Below are 19393 nucleotides of genomic sequence, written 5' to 3'. Positions count from 1 at the left end.
ACTGCGGCCAGGTGACTTCATCACATGGGTCCCTAACATTCCTAATACTATCACATTCTATAAATTTATTCAGGACTTACCTCTAAATAGGGCCTTATCAATGTGTGATCTGAAATGCAGGAACCCAGCTAATTAAAACACCTGAGGGTGAATGGGAGGGGTGCCAATACCAGAGGAAGGAAGCCTTGCCTTCCAGTGTACAATATATACACAAATATAGTGGAAAAAGGGGGGAACCTGGATTGCACATCCTATTACTAAAGATATCAAGAGGTGCTATCATACTGAGGCTTCTAATACTATCCTGGAGGAAGAAAGATGCAGATGCACACTCTTAGCACTAAGAACACTGATAGTAAAAATAATTACAATTATTTTTACTATCAGTGTTCTTAGTGCTAAGATTGTGCCTCTGCATTTTTTTTGTGTATCAGTTTTCTATTTTGGTTTTGTTTATATAGAGCACTTGGTATATATCTCCAGTTTCTATGGAGACGGGTGGATGTGTATCACGCAGGTGCGTGATGACGTCAATACACAGCGCGGCTGCCGGGGGGATTCCCGTTGTGGACAGTGCTCACATGGTGCGTGCTGACGTCACTATACAACGACGCCACCGGGAGGACTCCCACGCGGACGAGCGCTCACATGGTGTTTGTGATGAATAAAAGGTAGAACATTTTGTATGTTCAGTTGTAACCTGATGAAAATCTTTAAATAAGATTGAAACATTGTTAGAAGTGGTTGTCAAATGGTCTGATTTTTTTTCTACAAGCCCTGAGTGCCGCGCTGTTGCCTGCCTACATCCATTTTACATTGCAAGGGCACCGGGTCAAGGTAAAACCAGTCATAGGAGTGCCAGACACACTGCAATATATATATATATATATATATATAAATATATATATAGTATACACACAAACACACAGACCTGGTCACCTCAGTCTTCACTCCTCAATTGACCCCACTCTGCCATCCTCCACCACATCTTGGTTCCATCTCAGAGGTGTCTAGCCAGGTATCACTGGTACATGAGTAGAGATCGGACATCCACTGTGAACCATGTTTAGTCACTGGGAAACCTGGATCTTGCTACTCATGTGAGCTCCTCAGCGCTGTCAGGAGCCGGAGCCCGCCACAGCCAGGGACAGCTGCAGGTGTCGAAATGCTTAGCGATACTGACCGTTCATACATTGGCCGTGCATATCAGCTTGCTATCTTTTAGATAGCAGCACCGAAATGGACAAGGGCGCATAGCACTCGTCATTGTGCCCTCACCGCAGCCATCATACATGGGGGAGAAGCGGTATAGCACAAATAACGTGCGCTGATACCGCTTCTCCCCCATATCGCAGGGTAATACATTTCCCCAGTGTCTCCAGCTTCTTACTTCCTGCAGTCATGCTACGCAATCATAAGGCTACTAACAACTGATCTATGACATGCTGCATCTTTATATGCAGCCGCTGGGATTTGCAAAGCCGCTGGTGTGTGTCTCAATACTAATCCAGTCGGCTGCGACATTTGCATATTTTCGCATAGCTGCTGCACAAAAATGTGCAGCTGTGAATATATTTGCGTACATCTCTAAATCAGGTCCGCAGTTGTCTAACTCACCATGGTAGTCGTCTCAGATGGCTAGAGGCACATGATCTATGGGGTTGGGAATGATATGCTGGCGATCAGGATGCCATCAGTCAGAATACCGACCACGGCATCCCAATGGTTAGAATCCCAATAGGTGTCAGGTAAGTATGTTAACCCTCCCTTCCCGCAGCCTAATGTTAACCCTCCCACCCCCACACGCAACCTAATTCTAACCATCCCAGGTGGTGCCTAAACATAACCCTCTCTTCCCGCAGCCTAACTCTAACCCTACCCGGTGGTGCCTAAACCTAACCCCATATTCCCGCAGCCTAACCCTAACCCCCCCCCCCCCCCCCTCCCACAGCCTAAACCCAACGTCACCCCCACGTGGCTTACCTCTCCGGAAACCCAGTGACAATTGTTCGGGATCCTGGTGGTGGGGATTCCAGTATTGGGATTGTGATCCTATTTCGGATGCCGGCGCCAGCATTCTGAGCAGTGCCGGAATTCCAGCATCAGTATATTGACTGCCGGGATCATGGCCGTCAGGATCCTATCCGGATCTCGATCCATGTCTGTAGGTACTAGCCACCCACGTATCCCATGGTGAAAGGTCTTACATCAAGGAAAGCTCTAGGAACTGGTGATCTGGGAGGAAGCATTCTATTTGCAAGTCAGATTCATCATGGCTACAAAAGGGTTCAGTCAATCCCTGATGTCCTACAGTACCACATGGCCCAAAAGATGCCAGGAGTGGATCTCGCTGCTGGTGAGCTGTACCTGGAACACCTAGATGAGAATGACGGGGCACCCATTGCACAAAAGACCAAGCAGCTCATTAGAGAATATCCTTTTTAAAGAAAGACTCTCTTGACTTCCACGCAGCAGAGAAGCTACTTAGGACCTCTATAATCTAGGCTACATTACTGGGGGGCCTAAGCAAAATACCATTTTGCCTCTTTTATTTTTATCATCCGAGCACACGTTGCCATTCACTCAAGATAAAAAGGGTTCTGCTCTTTAATTTTCCTTTAAAAATGTATTCTTTCTAGCACATTGTTAAGGGAAGTGTTCAATAACCTCCAGTGTTAGTGATGAGATCATAGGGAGCAGAAGAGTGTTCTGTACACATATTTGGCTGCATTTTAGAATTATTATTCATGTCTATGTAGCAAGCTGGGTATGTTATCTGTCCCAAATGAATTGCAGCTTAATTTTCATTATGTTTAAGCCCTTGCTCTTCCCTCGCTTGTCACATACTTTTCTCCTGTGCTGTTTGTCATACCAGTGATTCTTATATGCTCATCACTAGATATTTTTAGCTGTGTGTTCTAGTCTAAATTATAAGCCGTACATGGGAATTAAAACCCCACCTCAAACATTGAGTGAGTACACATGCTCAGCATTAGCTGTAAATACATCTCAAGTAGGGAGAATATCAATGCCACAATAGTTGAATCTCTAAGTACAATCCTTATACAGTAAATTAGCTTAGCCACATGTATAAACTTCTATATGCAATCTCTTGTGGAATCTTTCTTGGCTAAGTTACCACCTTCAAACCCATCCGTAACCTTGACATTCAGCTAACAATTATATTAGTATCCTGGACTCCTGCTGGAAGCATAGCTGAAATGCAGGGCATTATGCTACAACCATATGCTTATATTAAAGGTCACACTTACAAAGTAATTTAACTTGCCCTCAAAATACAAGATCTGACATGGTTCAGTAACTTCAAGAACTGCTTAAGATGATGGATTCTTGTAGTATTAGTGTAAGAGGTGCGGCGGTGCGTGTGGTGGTGCCTGCTGCCGTGCAGGTGTAGTTTCGGTACTCACCAGGCGCCGCTCTCTCTCACCTTCAGGTACCGGAACCTTCAACGGACCTGGCAATCTTCAGTCGGATCCGGACACGGCGATTCCCTCTCGGAGCTGACCGACGACCAAGCTGAGGAGAAAACAGTCTACCTTAAGGGGGGTATCAACCCTTCTTCCACCGGAAGAGGGGATACCCCAGGGGTGACAGCGACCTTCACCGGTTGGGTGAAAGGTCATCACTGGCACAAAGCCTCAGCCACCCAGATTTCATACACTCGCACTCTCGCGCATAGTGTGATGAAGGGGATTCTCACGTCCGTGAGCAATCCCTATTCCGGCGCTCGGGGACAGACAAGGGACAAACGCACACAGATGCTACTCACCATCAGTTCCGCACTGCGAACGTCTTCTTCTCTTACAGGTCCCTGTAAGGAGGCAAACAAACAAGTAAACAGCCGTGCAGGGCCTAACTCTAACCTAGTGTCACACCCCTAAACTAACTACAACGGCAGAGCCATCAAACTAGCTCTGTGGGTGTGGTGCAACAAAACTAAACACACTTAACAATCTCACACTTTGCCCCGCACGGTAACAACATACATCACGATACACAGTGCAAGCAACTACCACGGTGCTGTCCCTTTAGGTACCCGACTCAGAACACCCGGTAGTGGGGGCCGCACAGCTCACCCACCTCCCGTACTCTCTTCTCAGGGGCTCAGGCCGAGCGGGCCTGCCTGCCTAAACACCTTGGGGTGAATTGGGCCTAGTGCCCAGTGCCACCTCCATTCACTTTGGGGGAACCGCTTATTTATTGGGTCTAGCGCCCCCTATTTGCGCACGGACCCGAGGCCCGACCTTACCCACGGCCTAGTGCCCGCCTAACTCGTCCCTCGTTGGGTGACCTGGGCCTGGTGCCCAGGGTCACCTTATGTTAACCTAATTGGCCAAAAATACACTAGGGCCTAATGCCCTCTAATGTCCCCACAGGCCTATCGCCTGGATTGCCGTTCGAGCCTAATGCCCGCCTACTGCGCCATTTAGGCGGCTTGGGCCTAACGCCCAAACCACCGACTCAGATGATGACCCCCAAACTCCTATCTGCGCAACAGGCCTAGTGCCTGAACTGTGCCCCCGGGCCTATTGCCCGTCCCTGATGGTCTAGGGAGGAAAAGGGGAGGGGGTGAGCGTAGCCTCACTGAGGCCTCACGTGATCCAGGGATCTCCGGCGCCCTCTTCTGCCGCTGACCCGTCCTGGCCAGCGGCGCCGCCTCCACTCCTCAGCGTCCAGCTGCCGCTGGACATCTTCCTCCTGCAGGCCGACGTCTTCTGGCCTCTTCAGCGGCCACCGGAGCTCCTCTTCACACGGCCGCCTTCTCCTCCTCGCGGCGTCTTCTCCTGCGCTCTTCCGCGCGCGGTCTCTTCGGCTCCCGCCCGGCGTCTGACGTCAGACACCGGGGGCGGGGCCTATGACGCGGCGAGCGCCGATTGGCTCGCCGCGCCCCTCTCTGATTGGCCGCCGCTCCGGGAGCCGCGATTGGCTCCCGGAGGGCGCCAACATTTGAACTCTTCCGCAGCCTCCGGTCCGGTGCAGGGAAAAGGGTAATCCCTGCACCAGACACCCGCCGCTCCTGCACACTGACAGGCGCTAGGGACAGACAAGCTGTCCCAGCGCTGTCAGAGACGCCCTCCCGCAGGGGACACAGATTACCTGCGTGCTGTAGCTGGGATGTGTCCTGGGGAACAGGACACATCTCCACATTAGTAACCAGCTGTGGTCATTCTAGATGCCTTATGTAACAGTTGTAACATTTTATTCATATTAAAGGAGCACATGTAGCAGGGTTCTTTAGTACATTGCAAGAAAGGGAAAAAAAATTAAATTTCGTTATTTTGGAATGATCCATTCAGACTGCTATAGACAGCCTGGACTGTCTCTAACAGGAAGTGTGCACAAACTTTCGTGGTTTGATCTCTATTTAAAGATTTAAAGATTTTGTTTTTAACTTGTTGTTCCTGATGGAAATTTTTAAGTTTTAAGAACTTATACTGACTCTTGATTTGGGGCCCCTTTACCAGGAAGGACTTTGTTTACATTCATTCCTCTAAGATATACCTCCTATGTTATAATTTTATTGAGTTAATTGAGTTAATTATATTTATCGGTTTAAAAACTTTTCTGCTATCCCAGTCACCTTGTTGAGACATTTAGTTTAGTATCAAATTGACACATGGATACTTACCATTCATAAGGAAAGATGCTTGGCTGAACAACAGCCAGCTGAACAGGGCTTTATTATAAGGGCTTTTTTAAAAGGGTTATGAAAATATTACAATATAGACTTAACCAGGACTTACCAGGACGAAAACAGACGGAAACAACCCACCGACAAAACAGAAAACATCGTCCCTTCCTTACATTCCCAATCATCCTGTGTATTTCAGCGTATGTAAATATTTTACCAACTAAAATCCTCATGACCTCTAAGAACAAAATGCAACCAATTTGGTAGACAACTATATACATTGTGATTTACATGTGATTGTACATACCTGTTTGTCACTTTGCTCTATAATCCACAGTTAACAGACAGCAGAACAACACCAGTAGGCACCTGCACTTTTAACTTGAACAAGTTAAACCTTACACACTCAGCCTAGAAAACACTGATTTCATCTCAAACTAACTATGTTCCACAAATTGATTTTCTGCATTGCTCTTCATGGAGTATTCATAAAGGCCATTGCATCATTCAGTCTCCCAGCAACTCACCCCTCTGTACATGTTGCCCCCTCAATTCTACACTCCCCTCTTATTAGCACTCATGAGCTTTTTACTTCCCTATACTCATTGACAATAACATCTACAACCTCTCACCATAAAAAACTTTCACAAACCTCTGACACCCACATTTATCTCTCTCTTCTGCTTCTGATAGCTGGTGACATTTCACCAAATCCAGGACCCAGCCACTTGCATCACTCGCATTCACCTGATTCACAGCAACATAGAAATCCAGCTTACCTCATAAACATCACATGTCTTCCATCACCCTCCAGATCACTAAAATGTGCCTTATGGAATGCACGCTCTGTTTGTAACAAATTAACATCCATCCATGACCTCTTCATATCTAACAACATCAATCTGCTGGCTATAACAGAAACCTGGCTCACACAATCTGACACAGCCTCCCCTGCAGCACTGGCACATGGTGGTCTCCACTTTACACACACCTCCAGACCCGATAACCATAAAGGAGGAGGAGTTGGACTTTTACTTTCCCAATCTTTTGCATATACTGTTCTACCACAGGTTCCATCACTCACATTTACATCATTTGAAGTACATTCCATTAGGGTTTACTCTCCTTTCTCTCTGCATGTTGCAGCTATCTACCGCCCACCTGGGCATCCAAAACAATTTTTGGAAGATTTTTCTGCCTGGCTCCCTCACTTCCTATCCTCTGACATCTCCACCATTATCATGGGTGATTTCAATATTGCTATTGATTGTCCAAAATCTGCTGCGCATGCCTCCAAACTACTCTCTCTAACCTCCTCTCTTGGCCTCTCCCAATGGACTGACTCCTCTACTCATCAGGCGGGCCACTGCCTTGATCTAGTATTCACCAGACTATGCTCCATCGCTGAACTCACCAACACTCCTTTCCCCCTCTCAGATCACAACCTTATCACCTGCATGCTTTCCTCTGTTAATTCAAACCCTATGTTGCGGAAGTTCTCCAATCTTCCTCAAACTCGCAGAAATATTAACACAATTAATCTTCAAGAACTTTCCACTTCACTCCAACAACTGCTTTCACCTATTTCTGCATTCACCTCTCCTGAGATGGCTGTATCACACCTTAATGAGACTCTAGAACTAGCCCTTGATGAAGTGGCTCCAGCTACCCATCACACTCCACGTAGGCCTAGATGTCAACCATGGCACTCCAAATTAACAAGACAACTACAAAAACTCACACGAAAACTTGAACGTCAGTGGCGTAAATCTCGTATTTCAAGTGACTTCCTCACATATAAGACAGTCTACCATTCTTATAAAAATGCCCTGGACACTGCCAAACAAACATATTTCCAAACTCTTATCTCTGCTCAAGCCTCTAACCCCAAACGACTCTTTAATACATTTAAATCACTTCTGAATCCTCCCGCACCTACCCCACCAGCCACTATCAAGGCACAGAATCTTGCTTCCTACTTCAAGGAGAAGATTGCTAAGATCCGAGATGAAATGGTATGCTCTTCGTCAGCCAGTGACCTGCTCCGTTCTTTACCTGAACCCTCTGGCACTCTTTCTTCATTTGATCCCACAAATGAAGATGAAGTATCATCACTCTTCTCATCCTGCTTCTCTACTACCTCTCCTCTTGATCCTTTACCCTCACAAATAAGTAAAGCTCTGTCTCTGGTGCTCATCCCTACCTTAACTAACATCTGTAATCTCTCTCTCTCTCTACTGGTATTTCTCCTTCACTCTTCAAGCATGCAGTGATTAATCCTATTTTAAAAAAACAAAATTCTGACCCTAATGCTCTCTCAAACTACCGCCCTATCTCTCAGCTCCCTTGTCTCTCTAAGCTACTTGAGAGACTTGCCTACACTCGACTCACACACTTTCTTAACTCATACACTTTGTTGGACCCACTTCAGTCAGGCTTCCGTTCCCAACATTCCACAGAGACGGCACTGACTAAAGTGGTTAATGATTTGGTCACTACGAAGTCTAAAGGCCACTACTCACTACTTATTCTTCTAGACCTATCTGCTGCATTTGACACTGTAGACCACTCTCTTCTCATACAGACACTACAATCCCTAGGTCTTAAAGACACAGCCCTTTCTTGGTTCCTATCGTACCTATCTAATCGCTCCTTCAGTGTTCGCTTCTCTGAATCTACCTCCTCTTCACTACCTCTTTCAGTTGGAGTACCGCAAGGCTCAGTCTTGGGTCCTCTGCTTTTCTCTATCTATACCTCATCTCTTGGTAAACTAATCAGCTCTTTTGGTTTTCAGTATCATCTGTACGCAGATGATACTCAAATCTACCTATCCTCCCCTGACTTGTCCCTATCTGTACTGGACCGTGTCACTGAATGCCTTTCTGCCATCTCATCCTGGATGACATCTCGCCACCTCAAACTTAATATTTCAAAGACAGAGTTAATTATATTTCCACCGGCCAATAGTAGGTACCAACCTGATATCTCTATCACTGTTGAAAACTCGACTATCTACCCTACCCCACAAGCTCGCTGCCTAGGTGTCATCCTTGACTCTGATCTGTCCTTTCTTCCCCACATTCAATCTGTCTCAAGATCATGTTACATGCATCTAAAAAACATATCCAAAATACGACCATACCTTACACAAGACACTGCAAAAACTCTAATCCACGCTCTCATTATCTCCCGCATTGATTATTGCAATAGTCTCCTAACTGGTCTTCCCAAAACGAGACTCTCACCACTACAATCCATTCTGAATGCAGCGGCGAGGCTTATCTTCCTCGCTAGACGTTTATCGTCTGCAGATCCACTCTGTCAGTCCCTCCATTGGTTACCTGTACTCTACCGCATTCAATATAAAATACTTTTACTCACACACAAGGCCATTAACCAAACTACACCAACGTACATCACTTCGCTTATCACAAAATATCTCCCAACCCGACCTCTTCGCTCTTCACAAGACCTGCGTCTCTCATCCACACTCATTACTCGCTCCCACTCACGACTGCAGGACTTTCATCGGGCTGCACCCACTCTGTGGAATGCCCTACCACGCACAATAAGACTCTCCTCTAGTCTCCAAACCTTCAAGCGTTCCCTCAAAACTCACCTCTGTAGGCAAGCTTATCACATTCCAGAACCGCCCACATAACTTTCATAAACCTTCCTATCAAATTACATCCACTCTGTACAGTCCACACATATCCTCACATGTCTTTTCATTCTATGCAATAGATAGCACCTTTCCTTGTGTACATATGCCTATTTCCCTATAGATTGTAAGCTTGCGAGCAGGGCCTTCCTACCTCTATGACTGTTATCACCCAGTTTGTTATTGTTATTTCAAATTGTAAAGCGCAACGGAATTTGCTGCGCTATATAAGAAACTGTTAATAAATAAATAAATAAATAAATTGTGTGATCATCAGATTAATGCATGAGCAATGATAGGTCTAGTACTAATATTAAGATTGTGACAGTCTATTATTTCATTCCTAGATGGGAAACATTTTGATAGTTCTCCTGTAGGGTTCCCGATGCAATGGACTGTCACTCTCCATAACAGTGAGTATTGCTTCGCCAATTGGTTAGACCATGGAAACTGCTGGGCTATCAGCGCTGCTCTAGTCACTGTTATGGAGTGCCCGTGAGTGATTTCTCAGTCATGTGGGGGCTCCCGGATGAACCGCGGCATTGGGTTTTTATTTTAGATTTATGGATGCTACAGTACATGCCAAGGAGGACCTTTTTCCAAGGATTTTTGAGTAATAAATTGGTGAACAGGGAGTGTGTGTGTGGGGGGGATATTTAATTAAAAAAAAAACATTTGGCGTGTGTCATTTCTGCTTGTTGCTTACAGATGGAGTACAGGTGCCAGTATGCCCTGCATGCCCTTGCATGAGGGTACTTGTGGTTCTCCAATTGCCATCCTACCCAGGCAGCCTTGCTACAACCAGTAGCCCACCTATAAAGAACAATATTAATAATATTTAATTACCTCAACAACCACCACACCAGAGGTACATAGAAAAGTCCAAGGCCGATTGAACTTAGGGTGGGGAGACCCAATTTTTTAGATGTCCACGTCCTTAGGGATTCCAGCCCTGGGCTGACAATTCTAGGGCTGGAAGACATTATGGAAAGGGGACCCCCCCCAAACCCCCCCCGCCGCTTTGTGTCTCCCTGCTATAGTGTCACCAGCACTAGCTGGTTATTGAAAAATAGGGTGTGCCCAATGCTGTTTATTCCCCTATTTTGCAAATCAGCCTTTGATAAGAGTCCTAGGTGCTGTTGTCAATTTTTACTTTAAAAAAAATGATTTAAAAGAACAAAATGAATTCAAATGTTTTCACAGTTTTTATATCAAGCATGCAGATCAATTGGATCTTGATTGCTGCAAACTCAGCTGCCAGAAGCAGGTCTATTGGGTGAGTTTTCCGTCAGTTTATCATTCAAGGCCTGCTGCTTAGTAAATTAAGAATTTCTATAGTAATATAGGCTTACCTTTGTTAACTCTCTTGCTTTGAAGTATATAGGGTCTACAGGGAATACCCTGGGGTGTAGTTGGTTAGATAGGACTGCGCACCAAACAGTTATAGCTTTTACAGCTCCCAGGATGCTCCAGTCCTTCCCCCCTATACACCACCCACAGCCCAGGCTATTCAGTTTTGTTAACTAGCCCAAGGCAGAAGCAGGATCGGAGAGAAGGAAGACTGATACACACAAGAATCGCACTCTTATGCAACAGAAAAGGGCGAGTGCATCATGGTGGGCGCCCTGTGGACCTTATGGACTTTGAAGAAAGAGAGTTAACAAAGGTAAGCCTACCATAACTCTCCTTTTCTTCTTCCTCAGGGTCCATAGGCCTCCACAGGGAATACGGCATCCAAATGAAGCATACTGAGAGGCAAATGTATCAAAGTTATAAAATCTGACAAAGGTGTGGACAGAAGATCATGTGGCCGCCTTGCAGAGTTGTTCAGCAGAGGCGCCATTGCGAGATGCAGACGAAGGACCCACAGAGTGAGAAGAATGAATAGAAACTGTATCCAGCACATGGAGGTCAGCCTGCGTATAAGCCTGTGAGATAGTCATGCAAAGCCATCTGGCCAGAGTCTGTTTGTCAGCTGACTAGCCCCTCTTGTGGAATCTGTAGAGGACAAAGGCCCTCATTCCGAGATGATCGCTCGCTAGCTGCTTTTAGCAGCAGTGCAAACGCTAAGCCACCACCCTCTGGGAGTGTATCTTAGCTTAGCAGAAGTGCGACCGAAATGTTAGCAGAATAGTGCTGACATTTTTTCAAGCAGTTAAAGAGTAGCTGCAGACCTACTCCTTCCTTGCGATCACTTCAGTCTGTTTAGTTCCTGCTTTGACGTCACAAACGCCCTGCGTTCGGCCAGCCACTCCCCCGTTCCTCAGGCACACCTGCGTTTTTACCTGACACGCCTGCGTTTTTTAGCACACTCCCGGAAAATGGTCAGTTACCACCCAGAAACACCCACTTCCTGTCAATCACTCACCGATCAGCAGAGCGACAAAAAAGCGTCGCTCGCCCTTGTGTAAAACTGCATAGTTTTGTGTGAAAGTACTTCGCGCGTGCTGCGACCCTTACGCATGTGCAGAAGTGCAGATTTTTAGCCTAATCGCTGTGCTGCAAACAACGGCAGCTAGCGATCAACTCGGAATGAGGGCCAAAGAGGGAATCCGATTTCTTTGTTAAGGTGTAAATGAGACACCACCATGGGAAGGTAGCCAGGACAATTTCGAACAGCCCTGTCCCGATGAAAAATTAGTAAGGGAAAGTGACACGAGAGCACCCCCAAATCTAACACCCTTCAGGTAGATGCAATAGCTAGAAGAAAAAAAAGTCTTTGCCGTTAGCCATTTGAAGTCCACTGATTCCAGGAGTTCAAATAGAGGTTCCTGAAGTGCCTGGAGAACCACTGACAAATCCCACAGAACTACTGGAGAGACAAAGGGAGGTTGAATACATAGGTCACCCTTAAGAAAGGTGCAAAAATCAGGTAGTGGAGCAATTTTGCGCTGGAACCAGATTGAGAGAGCAGAAACATGCACTTTTAGAGAGGCTAGGCAGAGTCTGAGATCCAATCCAGCTTGCAGAAAGGCAAGAATTCGGGAAACTGTAAAAACCAAAGGGTTATAGCATTTAGCAGTGCACCACTGGAAGTATGTATGACACACACATACAGGCTGAGGCCAACTTCCGTGCTATGAGCATGGCCTGAACCACAACAGAGCAAGAGAAACCTTTGGACCTTAGGAGAGATGACTCAAGTGCCAAGCTGTCAAAGACTGATGGGCTAGGTCCTTGTGTAGACAGGGACCCCGCAACAATAGGTCTGGTAGAAAAGGAAGTGGAAGGGCTCTGGAGAGCGAAGAACCAATAGTGCCTGGGCCAAGCCAGAGCTTCCAACAGAATGGTGCTCCTTTTTTGCTTAAATTTGCAAAGGACCCGAGGAAGGAGGGAGACTGGAGGGAAGAGGTACGCCAGACAAAAGGTCTACCTCACTGCCAGGGCATCAAGAAAGACTGCTTCGCGATCTCTTGTCCTGGATCTGTACATGGGAACTTTGTGTTTGTGAGGCCATGAGGTCCATGTCTTGCAGGCCCCATTTCTCAACCAGATCCTGGAAGACCTCTGGGTGTAGAGCCCACTTGCTGGCATGCACGTTGAGATGGCTGAGGAAGTTTGCTTCCCAGTCGAGGATCCTGGGGATGAACACTGCCACGATGGTGTTTTTCGCATTGGAGAATGTGAGCTCCTTCCTGCATTGCCAACAGACTGCAAGTACCACCATGATGGTTGAGGTAGGCCACTGCAGTGACATTGTTGGACTGGACCTGGACTGATCTCCCGCGGACAATGGTCCATGCCAGAGTGAGTGATATGTAGACCGCTCATAGTTCCAGGATGTTGATTGGTAAACAACTTTTGGGGGGAGTGCAACAGCCCTGAAATGAGTGTTGGCCAGTCACTGCTCCTCATCTGTGGAGACTGGCATCCATGGTAAGGAGTACCCAGTCCGGGATCCAGAAGAGTCTACCCTTGTCCAAGTGAGATGTCTGGAGCCACCAGGCTAGGGCCAGTCAAACCTCTGCAGAGAGGACCATCATATGGGACCTGATCAGATGCGGTTGTTCATTCCATCTGGACAGGATTAGGTGTTGTAGGGGTCTGGAGTGTAACTGAGCGTACTCCACCATGTCAAAGGTGGAGACCATGGACCCCAAGACCTGCATGGCCGAGTGGATTGACACTCAGCGACTGTGAAGCAACTGGCAGGAAAATTCCTTGTATCCGAGAATCTAGGAGAGCTCCCAGATGTAACATCCTTTGAAAAGGCATAAGGGATGATTTTTTGTAGTTGATTAGCAAGCTGTGTGTTTGCAGGAAGGCAATGGTCAGCTGAAGATGGTGGTGAAAGACCTCCAGAGAGTGTGCAAGGATCAGCAGGTCATCCAGATATGGGAGTATTCTGACCACCTGATGACATAACAGCCATGATTTTGGTAAAGACCCTGGGAGCAGTAGAAAAAGCAAAGGGCAGTGCCCGATATTGGAAATGTTGCTGGAGGACAGCAAACCGTAGGAACTGCTGATGAGAGGGTACTATAGGTACATGGAGGTAAGCGTCCTGAATGTCCAGAGACACCATAAAGTCCCCAGGCTCCATAGCTAGAACAATAGAGCTGAGGGTTTCCATATGAATCCTGGGCACTCTGATAAACCTGTTGAGGTATTTCAGATTGAGGATAGGCCGATTAGACACATTGGGTTTTTGAACCAAGAACAGGGTAGAGTGAAAACCTGTCCCTCGCTGTGATGAAGGGACCAAAATTACTACAGCAGGGACTGAATGAACTTCAGGAGGGCCAAGGCTTTGCTCGGGTCTGATGGGGGGTCTGTGTAAAAGAATTGCTGAGGGGGGCATCTGCAGAATGAGAGATCGTACCCGTGAGAGACCACTTCTTGCACCCATGCATCTGTGGTGGTCTAACACCAAGACTGTGAACTGAAGGAGCCGGCCTCCCACCCTGCAATCCCCCAGGAGGAGGCCCGCCCCATCAGGCTGAGACCTTATTTTTAGACTTGGGAGGTGGACAACTGGCAGGCTAGGCCTGTTTGACCCTGGGCTTGGAGGTCTTTATGGAAGCCGACTAACAAGGGAAGCACTGTCCTTTAGCCTTGCCTTGGGGGAAGATGCCCAAGACCTCGGGGAAGATGCTGAGGGCAGGAAAGCAGTTTTGGAAGCTGCCAGAGTAGCTACAATTTTGTCCAGTTTTGTGCTTAACAGGATTTCCCTTATGTAAGGCAATATATCCAGGGCCCTCTTGGAGTCCATGTCAGCTTTCCATAAGCGTAGCCAGAAGATGCAGTGAGCTACCACCAAGGTAGCAGATGCTTTGGAAGCCAGGAGACCAGTATCCAAAGCCACTTCACCCAGGTAGGAAGGTGCATCTCCGATATGGGGTGATGTGGGACAGCTGTTCCTGGGTAACATCCGAGGGAAGGCTTTCCTCTAGAGTTTCTGTCCAGTTGTCAATGGCCTTGACCCAGGCAGTGGCCATAGCGGGCCGATTTATAGCTCCTGTAAGGGAATAGTCAGTTTTGAGACAGGATTAAATCTTCTTATTCGTAGTCTCTTTTAGGGAAGATTCTTTAGGTAAAGGTAAAGTAGAGGTGCATGTTCCACATGGGAAACCACTTCAGGGGGAACCTCCCACTTAGCACAACCAGCCGCTGGAATAGAGTAAAAAGTCGCCAGGCGTTTGTCTGCTATGCTTCCCTGTGTGTATGTATGCAGGAAGTACATGAAAGGAGGTTATACTGTGGCCAGAAGAAGTATATAAAGATTTATTGTCTCTCAACGGGTAAGATGCCAGAATACAGGGTGATCAGACACTTGAATGGCAAGATACAGGATCACGTATTGCATTAACAATCTTGAACACAGGTGAAGACAAGTGCAGATTATAGCCACTGATGACTAGATTACTGGATAATGTGAATTGACAGTCACTGGTAAAATGAGTATTGAAACAGGCAGATACATAAACTGACTAACTGGAGTCAGGTAAGGTGAGTACAGCTGTGCTTGAATTCAGATGATGGGGGTAATTCCAAGTTGATCGCAGCAGGAATTTTGTTAGCAGTTGGGCAAAACCATGTGCACTGCAGGGGAGGCAGATATAATGTGCAGAAAGAGTTAGATTTGGGTGGGTTATTTTATTTCTGTGCAGGGTAAATACTGGCTGCTTTATTTTTACACTGCAAATTAGATTGCAGATTGAACACATCACACCCAAATCTAACTCTCTCTGCACATGTTAAATCTGACTCCCCTGCAGTGCACATGGTTTTGCCCAACTGCTAACAAAATTCCTGCTGCGATCAACTTGGAATTACCCCCGATGTATGCAAGTGAAGCAGTAGCAGGATGAGTACTTATCAGGATGAACCAGGATAACAGACTGGATATTGCTGTACAGAACTGAAATCATAGCAGGAACATGGAAACTCACATAGAGGATTGCAAAAGTCGGTATCCGGACTCCAGGTCGACAACAAAAAGGTCGACGCCAATTGGTCGACACACCTTAGGTCGACATGGACAAAGGGTCGACATGGACAAAAGGACGACAGGAACAAGGTCGACATGGAAAAAGGTCGACATTAGTTTTTCTCAATTTTTTCTCTTTTTTGGAACTTTTTCATACTTAACGATCCATGTGGACTACGATTGGAACGGTAATCTGTGCCGAGCGAAGCGGAGCGGAGCGAAGGCACCATACCCGAAGCATGGCGAGCGAAGCGAGCCATGCGAGGGGACGCGGTGCACTAATTGGGGTTCCCGGTCACTCTACGAAGAAAACTACACCAAAAAAACAAAAAAATCATGTCAACCTTTTTCCATGTCGACCTTGTTCCTGTCGACCTTTTGTCCATGTCGACCTAAGGTGTGTCGACCAATTGGCGTCGACCTTTTTGTTGTCGACCTGTAGTCCCAGACCCGCAAATGTCCTAGGCAGAATTCACTCAGCAATATAGTTTCAGAATCTTGCAACTGGTGATATAAACAACCATATAAAAGTCCAGAGTGTAGACAATGCTGAGAGGATGATTGACACAGTTCTGAATACAACCAGGAGAGTCCAGATTAACACCATCACAAGTATAAAGACATGCCAGGACTTACAGATAACAAGGCAATGCTGGAGCGGAATACAGACGGGCACTGAAGTTATAATAACGAAGATGATCAGATGCTCTTACAATTTTAGCAGAGTTGCAGGGAGCCAAAGACTAGAATCTGTAAACAGATAGATGATGTCCTGGAACTGGTAGTTTGTTGCAAGGACTGTATAATAACAGGTTAGTGGACTCAGGAGAAGCAGGAGGCACAGACTAGTGATGAGCACCGGAAATTTTTCGGGTTTTGTGTTTTGGTTTTGGGTTCGGTTCCGCGGCCGTGTTTTGGGTTCGAACGCGTTTTGGCAAAACCTCACCGAATTTTTTTTGTCGGATTCGGGTGTGTTTTGGATTCGGGTGTTTTTTTCAAAAAACCCTAAAAAACAGCTTAAATCATAGAATTTGGGGGTCATTTTGATCCCAAAGTATTATTAACCTCAATAACCATAATTTCCACTCATTTTCAGTCTATTCTGAACACCTCACACCTCACAATATTATTTTTAGTCCTAAAATTTGCACCGAGGTCGCTGGATGGCTAAGCTAAGCGACCCAAGTGGCCGACACAAACACCTGGCCCATCTAGGAGTGGCACTGCAGTGTCACGCAGGATGGCCCTTCCAAAAAACACTCCCCAAACAGCACATGACGCAAAGAAAAAAAGAGGCGCAATGAGGTAGCTGTGTGAGTAAGCTAAGCGACCCTAGTGGCCAACACAAACACCTGGCCCATCTAGGAGTGGCACTGCAGTGTCACGCAGGATGGCCCTTCCAAAAAACACTCCCCAAACAGCACATGACGCAAAGAAAAAAAGAGGCGCAATGAGGTAGCTGTGTGAGTAAGCTAAGCGACCCTAGTGGCCGACACAAACACCTGGCCCATCTAGGAGTGGCACTGCAGTGTCACGCAGGATGGCCCTTCCAAAAAACACTCCCCAAACAGCACATGACGCAAAGAAAAAAAGAGGCGCAATGAGGTAGCTGTGTGAGTAAGCTAAGCGACCCTAGTGGCCGACACAAACACCTGGCCCATCTAGGAGTGGCACTGCAGTGTCACGCAGGATGGCCCTTCCAAAAAACACTCCCCAAACAGCACATGACGCAAAGAAAAAAAGAGGCGCAATGAGGTAGCTGTGTGAGTAAGCTAAGCGACCCTAGTGGCTGACACAAACACCTGGCCCATCTAGGAGTGGCACTGCAGTGTCACGCAGGATGGCCCTTCCAAAAAACACCCCCCAAACAGCACATGACGCAAAGAAAAATGAAAGAAAAAAGAGGTGCAAGATGGAATTGTCCTTGGGCCCTCCCACCCACCCTTATGTTGTATAAACAGGACATGCACACTTTAACCAACCCATCATTTCAGTGACAGGGTCTGCCACACGACTGTGACTGAAATGACGGGTTGGTTCGGACCCCCACCAAAAAAGAAGCAATTAATCTCTCCTTGCACAAACTGGCTCTACAGAGGCAAGATGTCCACCTCATCATCATCCTCCGATATATCACCGTGTACATCCCCCTCCTCACAGATTATCAATTCGTCCCCACTGGAATCCACCATCTCAGCTCCCTGTGTACTTTGTGGAGGCAATTGCTGCTGGTGAATGTCTCCACGGAGGAATTGATTATAATAAGAATTAACTTACCGATAATTTTATTTCTCATAGTCCGTAGTGGATGCTGGGGACTCCGAAAGGACCATGGGGAATAGCGGCTCCGCAGGAGACTGGGCACAAAGTAAAAGCTTTAGGACTAGCTGGTGTGCACTGGCTCCTCCCCCCATGACCCTCCTCCAAGCCTCAGTTAGGATACTGTGCCCGGACGAGCGTACACAATAAGGAAGGATTTTGAATCCCGGGTAAGACTCATACCAGCCACACCAATCACACCGTACAACTTGTGATCTGAACCCAGTTAACAGCATGATAACAGAAGGAGCCTCTGAAAAGATGGCTCACAACAACAATAACCCGATTTTTGTAACAATAACTATGTACAAGTAATGCAGACAATCCGCACTTGGGATGGGCGCCCAGCATCCACTACGGACTATGAGAAATAAAATTATCGGTAAGTAAATTCTTATTTTCTCTAACGTCCTAGTGGATGCTGGGGACTCCGAAAGGACCATGGGGATTATACCAAAGCTCCCAAACGGGCGGGAGAGTGCGGATGACTCTGCAGCACCGAATGAGAGAACTCCAGGTCCTCCTCAGCCAGGGTATCAAATTTGTAGAATTTAGCAAACGTGTTTGCCCCTGACCAAGTAGCTGCTCGGCAAAGTTGTAAAGCCGAGACCCCTTGGGCAGCCGCCCAAGATGAGCCCACTTTCCGTGTGGAATGGGCTTTTACAGATTTTGGCTGTGGCAGGCCTGCCACAGAATGTGCAAGCTGAATTGTACTACAAATCCAACTAGCAATCGTCTGCTTAGAAGCAGGAGCACCCAGCTTGCTGGGTGCATACAGGATAAACAGCGAATCAGATTTTCTGACTCCAGCCGTCCTGGAAACATATATTTTCAGGGCCCTGACTACGTCCAGCAACTTGGAATCCTCCAAGTCCCTAGTAGCCGCAGGCACCACAATAGGCTGGTTTAAGTGAAATGCTGAAACCACCTTAGGAAGAAATTGAGGACGAGTCCTCAATTCTGCCCTGTCCGTATGAAAAATTAGGTAAGGGCTTTTATAGGATAAAGCCGCCAATTCTGAGACACACCTGGCTGAAGCCAGGGCTAACAGCATTACCACTTTCCATGTGAGATATTTTAAGTCCACAGTGGTGAGTGGTTCAAACCAATGTGATTTTAGGAATCCCAAAACTACATTGAGATCCCAAGGTGCCACTGGAGGCACAAAAGGAGGCTGTATATGCAGTACTCCCTTGACAAACGTCTGAACTTCAGGAACAGAAGCCAGTTCTTTTTGGAAGAATATTGACAGGGCCGAAATTTGAACCTTAATGGACCCTAATTTGAGGCCCATAGACAGTCCTGTTTGCAGGAAATGCAGGAAACGACC

Source organism: Pseudophryne corroboree, chromosome 3, assembly GCF_028390025.1.
Source record: "Pseudophryne corroboree isolate aPseCor3 chromosome 3, aPseCor3.hap2, whole genome shotgun sequence".
NCBI lineage: Eukaryota > Metazoa > Chordata > Amphibia > Anura > Myobatrachidae > Pseudophryne > Pseudophryne corroboree.
Note: the sequence above shows the minus strand (reverse complement) of the source record.